The sequence below is a fragment of the Chinchilla lanigera genome, unplaced genomic scaffold (assembly GCF_000276665.1).
Source record: "Chinchilla lanigera isolate Chin_1 unplaced genomic scaffold, ChiLan1.0 scaffold00010, whole genome shotgun sequence".
Lineage (NCBI taxonomy): Eukaryota > Metazoa > Chordata > Mammalia > Rodentia > Chinchillidae > Chinchilla > Chinchilla lanigera.
Window position 1 is genome coordinate 1,586,545 of NW_004955411.1, and position 7,953 is coordinate 1,594,497.

The window sequence follows — 7,953 nt, forward strand, 5'->3', positions numbered from 1 at the left end:
ATGCTTTTTGTAATTGCTTGTGACTGAATGTGGCACAGCATGATAGTGGGAAACATCAGGGCTGCAGTCTTAAACCGGTCCCCATGCTGTCGTACATTTTGTTTACCTCCACAAGACCTACTAGGTGCTCTGAGAAAGAGCCAGAAAATTGACCATGACAAAGGAGTGTTCTGCATGTAAAAGACAACCAGAGCTTCCTTCTCTGAGGAAAGAGATTTCTGCTCTTCCTACTCTCTTACATATAAGTGTTATTTACTTACCTGTGAAGGTCACACCCCATGAACACATGCTCAACAACAAACAGAAATTTAATTAAAAGATTATAAGATGCTTCCTCTCTCACACATCACCATTGCCCCGAAGGAGAAGCCTCAGAGTATTTACAGTTGTCAGCACCCAAAAGACTGCAAGACATAGACACTAAGAAGGGCTTTACAAAATCCTAATGTCAAGAAGAGAGGAAGAATGACAGTAAGAACAAACAAAACAGAACAAAACAAGGACAAGAGAATAATTTGTGTTCCTTGCCACTTAGAACCACAGCTAACAGTGGAAGCAGTCCAGTTTCTTGATAAATTAACTTAAACCTTTACATTATTCACCTCAGTTCCAGTTACCTAATTCATTATGTCTGGTTACTAACAAAAAATTACAATTATTGTTAATAAGCTAAAAGAAAATATAGCCTACAAAGTATCATAACAATAGTCACAGATTTTGGAATCATTGAACAGAGAATTTCAAAATATCTATGACTAGTTTAAGAGCAATTATTGAAAAACTAGACAATGTACATGAACAAATGGGTAATGTTAGCAGAGATGGAAAGTAAGAAATAAACCAAAATGGGGGAGAGGCCGGTCCGGGTCTGGCGGCTGCCGCTGCTAACCTGAGATCTCCAGACCTGGCTGCGGCTCGGCCCGCGGCTCCTGGGCACCATCCGAGAGGCTCCGCCGGCCAGCATGGGAGAGTCGCGGGCGGCGGCTGCCGCATCATGTCAGCAAAGGACGAGCGGGCCAGGGAGATCCTGAGAGGCTTCAAACTCAATTGGATGAACCTTCGGGACGCTGAGACAGGGAAGATTCTCTGGCAGGGAACCGAAGACCTGTCCGTCCCTGGCGTGGAGCATGAAGCCCGTGTTCCCAAGAAAATCCTCAAGTGCAAAGCAGTGTCTCGAGAGCTGAACTTCTCTTCAGCGGAGCAGATGGAGAAGTTCCGCCTGGAACAAAAGGTTTACTTCAAAGGCCAGTGCCTAGAAGAGTGGTTCTTCGAGTTTGGCTTTGTGATCCCCAACTCCACAAACACCCGGCCAGCCCTGCAGGTAACCAGGTGGTTCCTCCCGGCCGACCGCCCAGGCAGCGAGGGCGTGGCCCTGATGCTCGCTGCCACCGCGCCTGTCCCCTGCCTCGGCCCCTCCACCTGAGGCTTCCTTCGGCCCTGGGTTTTGGGAAAGATTCACGTTTCTGCCCCGTGTTTAGCTTTCTCCTACCATTTCTATTTCGTACATTCTCATACATTTAACTTGTAAAATAAAAAAGAAAGAAAGAAAGAAAGAAACCAAAATGAAATACTAGAAAGTGAAATACTGTGAACATTGAACAATACCTTTGAAATGCTTTTCAATAGATTGGCTAAAGGTATGGAAAGAATCAATGAGCTTAAAGACACGGCTGTAGAAACTTCAAAAACTGAAGTGCAAATAGAAAATCAAAACAGTCTATTCAAAAGTGAAGAAACAGTTATAAAGAGTATAACATACATACTGGGAATTGCAGAAGAAAAATGATCACAGAAAGAATTTGAAAACATTTGAAGCAGCAGTGGCCAAGAATTTTCCACAGATCCAGAAAGCAGAGAGAGCCCTAAGAAGTGGAAATACCAAAAATCTATACCTATACGTATACTATTCAAACTATGGGGGGGAAAGACGGAAAATTTAAAAGAGGCTAGGCCATGGAAAAGAAATGCCACTTAACTTAGAGAGGAGCAACAGTGAGAACTGCAAAACTTCCAAGAATCTCAGCAAACAAAGAGAGCGATAAACAGACACAGAAATTCCACCTAAGCCATCACATTAAACTGAAGAAAGCAAAAGACACAGAAAAAATATTGAAAGAACCCAGGAGGGAGTGGTGTAGGGTTACACTGAAGGAGGAGAGACTACTTACTAGAGGCACAAGGGTACAGGTGACTGCATACTCCTCACCTGAAACCATGTAAGAGAGAAGAGAATAAAAAGAGATATTTTAAGTATTAAAGTGGGGACGAAGGAAGGTGAGGAGACCTCACTCAGCTGAGATTCTGTATTCAGTTCAGCTGTCTATACAAAGAAGAAAAAATATTTTCTCAGTTAAACACAAACTAGCAGACCAAAATTATTTTCCATGAAACATGAAAAGAAATGCTGCATCAGGGAGAAGGAAGTCGTTTAGATCTAAGATCTATATTAAAAATGAAAGATCATTAGATAAAAATAAACTAGTATTTTATTTTTCTTATCATTAATCGGTCTAAAAGATAGCTTTTAAAAGAATAATCATAACAATGTATTGGGAGATTATAACATATGGATAAGTGAAACTTAAAGCAGCAAAGCCAGTAGTCACAGGAGGAAAAATTGAGACTACCATATTAAAGAAAACAGTACTACAAGTGAAACAAAATAATGTTGCTTGAAAGTAGATTAAGACTGTCTATATGTATATTGTATTATCTAGGGGAACCAGTTAAAAATTTTTTTAAATTAGTACAGTGGACATGCTAAGAGAGGAGAGAAAATATAATCATATAAAATGGTCAATATCATGGCACAAAAATGGAAGCCAACAAGAAAAGACAATAGACATAAAAGGAAGAAGAACACATTAGGCACAATAGCTACTATTATGGTAGATATTTATGCAACTCTATTGATAGTTACTTTAAACATCAATCATCCAAATGTACCACTTAGACAATATAAACTATCAGAATGGATTAAATACAAACAATAAACCACATGAAAGAACCAATTTTTGGCATCTCTAACAAATCTATATTAGATATAGAGGCATACATTAAAAATAAAAGGATGTAGAAATATACACCATGCTAACACTAATAAAAAAAAAAAAAACACCTGGACTATGGTAATTTCAGAAAAAGCTTACCTGAAAACAAACAAAATTGAGAATGAAAGAGGCATTTCATAATGATGGAGGAGGCCGTTTTGTAAGAAGACAAAACAGTCCTTATCATATATCCACTTAGCTGCATATCCTCAAGATACACAAGACAAAAATGTTAAAACTATAAGAGAACAAGCAAATCCACTATGACAGCTGGGAATTTCTAAACTTCTTTCAGTGATGGAGAGACATGCAATCTCCAATTTTTAAGGACATATATTTATTGAACAACCATTATTAATAACTTGATTGAATTAGCATTCATAAATACTCTATTCAATAACATCAGCACATGAGAAGCATGGATATTTGTTATAGTTTGTGTCTGGATGTCCCCCCAAAGCCTCATGCAGTCATGGGGGTGCTTCTTGGAGGAGGCTGAATCTAGAGTTTATGATTGATTCATGGTCTAACGCTGGGATTAATGGTGTGAGTGCTACACCCACCCTAGGATAGGTAGCCTGTGTACAGTACAAGAGACATAAAGAGGCTTGCTCCTCACTCCTCTCTGCTGCTTTTGGTATTTTCCACCACCATGAATCGTTGCCCCTCTGCCACATGCCTCCTTGACGTAGAGCTTGCCAGTTGCAGCCTGACACCTTTGCAAACTGTGAGCTAAATAAATCTTTGCTCCCTTAAACTTAGGTGTCAGGCATTTTGTCCCAGCAATGAGAGACAAGCAACTAAGACAATATTTATTAAGATAGGTTGAAATCTGAACTATAAAACTCATCTGTTAATGTAAAGAGCAAGCTCCTCCAAAGTGTATTCTCATATTATAATGGAATTAAGTTAGAAATCAAAGCAGATGAAAGCTAGAATATTCCCACCAACTATTGGAGATCAAAGAACTCACCATCAATTAACACACAATTGAAGGAAGAAGTATCAAGAAAAATTTTAAAATAATTTGAACTAACCCAATATAAAAATACAACTTATTAAAATTTGCATTATGTGCTAAAATGGGCCTCGTAGTGACATTTATAGAATTAAATACATACATTAGGAAAAAAAGGAACATCTACAACCAATAATGTGAGTTTCCACCTTTTCTGAGGGAAAAGAAGGATACTGTAAGCCTTAAGCAAGCAGAAGAAAACAAATAATAAAACTAAGCATGAAACTGAAAGACACAGGTTTAGAAGTAGGTATACAGAAGTACATGCATTGGAGTACATGTACCATGGAGAAAACCAAGAAAACCAAAAGCTGGTACTTGAAAAAATCAGTGAAATTGATACATCAGGAGGTGGCACATCAAAATAAAGACAGCAGTACAGATTACCAATATCAAAAACAAAAGAGGAATCATCGAAACAAAGTCCATGGATAGTAAAAAGGAAATAAAGTAATACTGAGCATAATTCTACACCTACAAATTTAATAGTTTTGGAAGATTTTCTAATAAATTGGGCTTTCAAATGTAGAATATCTTTCTGAATATGGACTTTACTTTTTAAGAGTTTCCTATGCCTGTTTTATCAACACAGTTAGTAGATATAGAAAATGTAGAAGAGTGAAATCAAGAACATAAATATAATCTAGGATCTTAACACTAGAGAAAATATTTAGTAATATTTTAGTAAATACAGTTCCAAATTTTATACCTGTAGAACTAAAGATACATAACTCTTGCATAGTAGAGCATATATATTTTGTTTTAATTTAATATATAATTGGATATTATTTATGGGGTACAGTATGATATTGCAGTACATACATACAATATATCCTGATGAGATCAAGGGAATTGGCATATTCATTACCTGAAATATTTATCATTTATTTGGGTTGTAAATACTCAGAATACTACTTGCTATTTTGAAACAAACAATCACTGTCAACCATAGTCACCATATGGTACAACAGAACATTGGAAATCATTCCTTCTGTCCAGCGGCCCCTCTGCTCCCATTAACTATCCTGTCTTCATTCTTCCCTTCCCACATCCTTTGTAGCTTCTGGACACCACTGTTCTACTCTATTTCCATGAGGTAAACTTCTTACATTTCAGTTTGTGACGGCATGCAGTATTTGTCTTTATGGCCTTGATTTATGTGGTCATACATGCTGTTCTCTAGTTCTATTTATGTGGCTGTTATGGTTTGTGTCTGGGTGTCCCCCCAGAGCCTCATGCGGTCATGGGGCAGGCTTTTAGAGTTTGATTGATTATGGGTGTGAGAGCTACACCCGCCCTGGGGTGAAGAGTTTGCATATGTAAGGGAGAGGAAGATGCTGCTTGCTGCCATTCCTCCCTTTTGTGCTTGTTGCTTTTGCTGTGTTCTGCCACCTTGAATGGTTGCCCACTGCCATTCCCCCCTTTGCTCTTGTTGCTTTGTTATCTTCTGCCTCGGAGCCAGTCAAATACGGACTGACACCTCCACAAACTGTAAGCTAAATAAACCTTTCTTTCCTTCATTTTGGGCTTTGGGTGTTTTGTCTCAGCAACGAGAGAAAAGTAACCAAGACAGTGGCTACAAGTGAGAAGATTTCATTCTTTTTCATGGGTGACTAACATTGCATTGTGTAGATATCCATCACATTTTCTTTACACATCAATTTCTCAATGGAGACTTAGTTTGATTTCATAACTTGAATATTGTCAAAAGTGCTGAAGTAAACGTGTGAGTGCAGATATCTTCTGACATACTAATTTCACTTCTTTTGGCTATTATGGTGGGTTGACAACTTGTGATCAATTTGTAACACCCAGCTGAACTGAACAAGTGTGGTGCTGGGTGTGGGGGGCCCACCTGAGGATTGTTGCCAGCAGCATAAGAGGCAGAACTAGGAGAAGAAGAACTTTAGAAGCTGTATGGAGCTGTTGTTTTCCTCAGGAGCTTGTCCTGCTGGCTTTCCTGATGAACTTGGCTATTCTCACTGAAGGAGTTTGGAACCTCTTTGTCACTGAGAATGTCTATGGTTCACTTTGGGGGCTCTCTGGCCCTTACTTTGAGCATCGCTTCCTGGCTCTGGAGGGGAAGATGGTACACTGCTCAGTCTCCTGGAGAAGCTCATCACATTGGTTTTCCTGAGGAGAACTCGGATTTCCTCATCATCCGAGGAGCTCAGGACCTCACTGTTGCTGAGGATGGCTGTGGGACTTTTTGTGGGAACTCTGGTTCTTACTTTGTTGTTTCCTGGCTCCAGTGCAGATCCCTCAGCCTGCTGGCACAGATCCTTCATCCTGCTGGTACAGACTTTCTAGCTTCCACCACTGACCTTTGGGCCGTCCCAGCACAGATCCGTGAAACAGGCCTGCGTGAGATACTGTTATGGACTCTAGGCCTCCAGGTGGACTCATGGGAGGCATTGTTATGGGCTCTAGGTCTTCAGCTGGCCTCATGCAGGACATTGCTGTGGGATCCAGCCCCTCAGCTGGGTTCTCTGGTCTTTAGTGTGTGGAAAGATTTCCTGCAGTCTTTTTGTATATGACTCTCTGGGTAACCACTGTAAAATAATTCTATGAATTGTGTGTCCTGTATCATTTCCCCTGCAAGCCCCGAACTACAACAGCTATACAGTAACAAGTGGGATATGACAGTTATATGTCTTGGTTTTTGACAGAGCACACATTTTTTTCCATAATAGCTGCAGTAATTCACACTCCCACCATCAGTGCAGGAGAACTGCCTTTCTCCGCCTCCTCACCGGCATTTGCTGTTTTTACCTTTTTGGTCATGGCTATTCCTGCTGAAGTAAAGTGACACTGCATTGTGGTTCTGGTTAACATTTCCCTGGTTAGTGCTGTTATCACTTTCACATTCTTGGCCCTTCATATATCTTTTTTTTTAATTTTAAAAATAAAAGAAGGAAAACATTAACAAACAGACAACCATTTACAAAATAGCAAAAGAACAATACAAACAATACAGAGTTACAAAGTGGTAAGAAATTAACAATGCTTGTTGTATTACATATTGATATCTTCAAAGTCGTTTCTCATGAAAACAGAGGCATGCAATATTGATCAATCAAGGACTCATTAACTGTTCCCTTCTGCAAAGAAATAGAAGACAGTTTTAACTATTTTAACGCTCCTGTATACACATACATACAAAATTTCTCCTTCTTTCTCTTCTCTTTTCCCACATCCCGGTTGCCCTTTACCCTTGAGCATTTTCCTTTCATTTCACAATGTCTATCATGCCTCCTAGTTTAAATTAACTCTTTCAGGTTTCACACTAGTGGGACAAGGTAGTGCTTGCATGTGCAGGTCTGATTTATTTCACTTATGAGTGTGGTCTCTAGCTGTGACCATTTACCTATAAAAGCCTTGAGTTTATCTTCCTTTATAGCTGAATAATATTCCATTATATAAAAGTACCACAATTTTCTGATCCAATCCTCGGTGGATGGACATTTGTGCTGCTTCCACAATTTAGCAATTACAAATTGTGCTGCTATGAACATATGTGCACATATATCGCTCTGATATGATGTTTTTAGATCTTCTGAGAAAATACCCAGAAGGGGGACAGCTGGGTTGAATGGGACCTCTACACCTAGTTTTCTGAGGAATCTCCCAACTGATTTCCACAGTGGCTTCACCAGTCTGCATTCCCACCAGCAGTGGAGAAGAGTTCCTATTTCTCCACAGCCTCATTAGCATTTGTTGTTGGTTGACTTCTTAATGCTAGCCATTCTTACTGGGGTGAGATGGAATCTCAATGTTGTTTTAATTTGCATTTCTCGAATGACTAATGATGTTGAACATTTTCTCAGGTATTTATTTGCCATTTGTATTTCCTTATCTGAGAAGTATTCATCTCAGCTGCCCATT

At 39.3% G+C, this 7,953-nt stretch overlaps 1 pseudogene; it reads left to right on the forward strand.

The window, feature by feature from the left end:
* The first annotated feature begins 952 nt into the window (after nucleotides 1-952).
* On the forward strand, nucleotides 953-1,423 carry LOC102008707 (annotated as a pseudogene).
* The last annotated feature ends 6,530 nt before the right edge of the window (nucleotides 1,424-7,953 follow it).